The sequence below is a fragment of the Hakea prostrata genome, chromosome 1, assembly GCF_041222555.1.
Source record: "Hakea prostrata isolate BN-2017 chromosome 1, UWA_Hpros_2, whole genome shotgun sequence".
In the NCBI taxonomy this organism is placed as follows: Eukaryota; Viridiplantae; Streptophyta; class Magnoliopsida; order Proteales; family Proteaceae; genus Hakea; species Hakea prostrata.
Genome location: NC_142600.1, coordinates 66,171,930 through 66,175,450, shown reverse-complemented (window position 1 = coordinate 66,175,450; position 3,521 = coordinate 66,171,930). Strand labels below are relative to the sequence as shown.

At 35.1% G+C, this 3,521-nt stretch overlaps 1 long non-coding RNA gene across 1 annotated transcript; it reads left to right on the top strand.

Moving 5' to 3' along the window:
- Positions 1-345: 345 nt before the first annotated feature.
- LOC149029462 (uncharacterized) lies at positions 346-3,244 on the top strand. Its single transcript, XR_016172489.1, has 3 exons — positions 346-461; positions 944-1,015; positions 3,153-3,244. It is a non-coding gene; the product is annotated as an uncharacterized LOC149029462 (long non-coding RNA).
- The last annotated feature ends 277 nt before the right edge of the window (positions 3,245-3,521 follow it).

The window sequence follows — 3,521 nt, the reverse complement described above, 5'->3', positions numbered from 1 at the left end:
TCGACCCTTCATTAAACCTCTATAATTAGTGAAGAACAAGAAAAATTGCAATCATTTGGTGCATTGTTTAAGATCCCTCGTTCTAGGTAGGTTTGACTTCTCATATCTATTTAATAAGATGCAAATTAGACTGGTTAAGAGGGTTACAATGTAGCCAAACTTCTTACTCTTTTTCAATATCATGCTGCATGTTATTATTATGGACTGGACTCTGAAATTACAGAATTTTGCCAAGTATATTAACCATGATTAATTTAAGTAATTTCGTATTATACGGTTTTTTGCGTCATAATTAGTGCTCTTCTCAATGCAGTGAAAGCCTTAAATGAAATCAAGGCATCTCTTGGTTGGAGGGTGGTTTATGCCTGGGTTGGAGATGATCCATGTGGAGATGGTGATCTACCACCTTGGTCCGGTGTCACATGTTCCATTCAAGGAGATTATAGAGTCGTGACAGAGCTGTATGCCAACTTTTCTCTCATTGTCCTATGTTGATGTTTTCACCGCTATTCATCAGTGATTGAATGCCTAGTTTGTGATGTAACTTCATCTTATGCTTGTCCATATTTGAAAATGTCGTTTATTGTATAAGTAACGGGGTTATGAGGGTATGAGACTATGGCACTTGGAGGCTATTTGTTTCATTTCCACAATGTGAATGCTCAAGATATGGAAATATACCAGAATAAGCCATCAAAATAATTATAAGAAAACCTGTGACAGTATACCTTCACTGTAGTTCATCTCTGAGGAGAGGAGGGGGTTGGAAATATTATCACATCTACCGGTACATGCTAATTTCTACTGATAGTGATAGTTCATGTTCATGAGAATTCAACCTTAGAAATAATGTTTTTGGCAGTGTTGTTGTTGACCTGTAATGCTTATTAATTTTTACTCTAATGTGATCATCTTTTTTTTTTTTTTTTTTTTTTTGTTGCAGGCAAGTTTATGCTGTATCAATTGTTGGGGCTTTCCCTACTGCTGTAACCAATCTGTTGGATCTAAGAAGGCTGTAAGTGTGCCACATCTGATTTTCCTCTGGTTTGAGCTTATAGTATGGTATTGTGTATCCATTTGTGTGATGTGTCTTTCAAGTTCATTTAGGAATGCTTCAAAATGACCATGCTCTTTAAGCCATTATTTATTTTGTTCATCCAGCTCAAGAATCTGTTATTGTCAATTTATCAGTTTCATGTATCGATGCATTTGTCTATACTGTTTAGGTGTGTATTTTGGTTGGAGTAACATGAAAGCATCTGAAGAGGGGCCATTAATTTGGTAACACTTAATCATGTCCAATCATGCAAACAACAAAACATCAACAACCATAACCTCAGTGGCGGACCCAGGATGAAATAGTGGGGGGGGGGGGCGAAGAATGAAAGCCAGTAACCTTCCTATTTGGGGTCCCACCGCTAAATTATTTTATTAAATTAAACAATAGACCCACATATATTTTGTGGGGCCCACACATATTTGAAAAAAATGATAAATTATTGATAATGATATATATTTTTTCAACAAAATATAGGTAAAATTAAAGCAACAATATAAAAAAAAATATACACATGACTTCAACCCTAAAAAGTTAAATGCAAACCAAAATTTTCATTGATAGGAGATGTAAACAAAAAAAAATATATTTAAGTAAGAGATGCAAATCAATGGTAGTTAGTTACCTACTAACTATAGACATTTTATTCACAATACAAAATCAAATAACAAAAATTGCAGAAGAAATAAAGAAACATAGAATATAAAATCAAATTAAAAAGAATAACAAAAGAAAAGAGAAAAAAAAGAAACAATGAATAAATTGAGAAAGAGAAAGAGACTTAATTGTGGAGTAGATTTTTTTCCGAATTTTCTTAAGCCACGCTTATAGAAGGGGAAGAGAATAAATAGGAAAAAAAGAGGATAGAGGAGAGGAGATAAGAGAATAAATAGGGATTGAAGAGTTAGTTTTTAATTAGAAATAACATTTTGATTTTTGAATACCTAATAAGATTTTTTTTCAAAAATTTCCTTTAACCCACATTTATAGAAACTGAAGAGAATAAATAGGAATAAAAGATGAGAGAGAAGAGAGGACAGAATAAATAGGGATTGATGGATTAGGAATGACATTTATACCCATCATTTGACCTTTAAAAATTGTTCACAATATTGGGGGGGGGGCAAATAGTGACATTTCACATGTGGGAAGAGAAAAAACCGGAAAAATAAAAGGAATTAGGGGAATATGGATAAAATTTTAAAAAATCCGGGGGGGGGGGCCATGGCCCCCTCCGGCCCCTTCATAAGTCCGCCCCTGCATAACCTTATCCCAACTAGATTGAAATAAGAGAAGTAAAAGGAAGTAAATAGAAGTAATAAAAGAGAAAATAATTAAAGGAATAAAGTCAAATCAGCAAAAGGTGATCATTTGCATACAAGGAGTCGGCTAAATGGGTCCTTATTATTTGCGGTTATATTACGATTGAGCCATGCCACATGAGTACCCTTTCTTACCATTTCTTCAATGGTCATTTTAAGCTCGACACCTTTTGCTCTGCCAAACTGGATCTGGTCACTGTTCCTTGTTGGTGCATTTATGGATCTCTATTGGATATGACTGTACCACCTTAGGCTGCTCTCATGGAGCTTATCTTGGATTGCTTCTAACTCCCAAATTGGTTCTAATACATTTGTTCCTTACTCATCTCCTGGTCTTGCTGCAAATCCTTACCTCTGATAAACTCATCTATATTGCTTTCTTTAGCTTCCAAAAGTCGGCCCCATATGTTATAGCTGGTATAACAGGCATGCCACATAAAAGTCCCAATGCACCTCTCCATGCACACAATCTTGATATATACATTTGCTGTATAATAGTTCATCTATGATTGTACCCTCTTTTCCACTCCCTCCTCTCCCAAATGTGGAAGCCTTATTCTTTTTGGATACTTGGAGAACTGCAGTGATTTATATAAAAGGGAGATGTTTTGCTTGCAAGAACTGCCTGACCTGTCTTTGCTTTATATGAGAAAGATCTTTTCACTGTATATGGTGGAAGTGCAATATAAATTAAAGTGGTTCAGTTAGCAATATTGTTTGTGTTTTTCTTTTCAAAAGTGCTGGCTAATACTTTCACTGTATTTTAATCCCAGGGATCTTCACAACAACAAGTTGACTGGTCCAATCCCTTCTCAGATTGGACGGCTAAAGCGTCTTAGAATACTGTATGGCTGCAAACTCTTCCATTGCCTGCTTTCTGATTGAAATAATTTGCGTATCTGTTTGTTTGATTTCATAGTGGGTTCTTTGCTCTCTTTTTAAATTATGGACTCTGTTGATAAATGATGAAAATAATATGGTTCTCCAAAATGAGAATACACTAACAAAAATATGTGATTAGATTTATCTCCAAAACATATTAGTCTTTGCTCATCTGGCTTTGCCATATGCCAATCCCTTAGCCCGTTTATTCGTTGATACTGGGGTCTACTGGAACAAGTAATTCAATGACGATGCTAAGT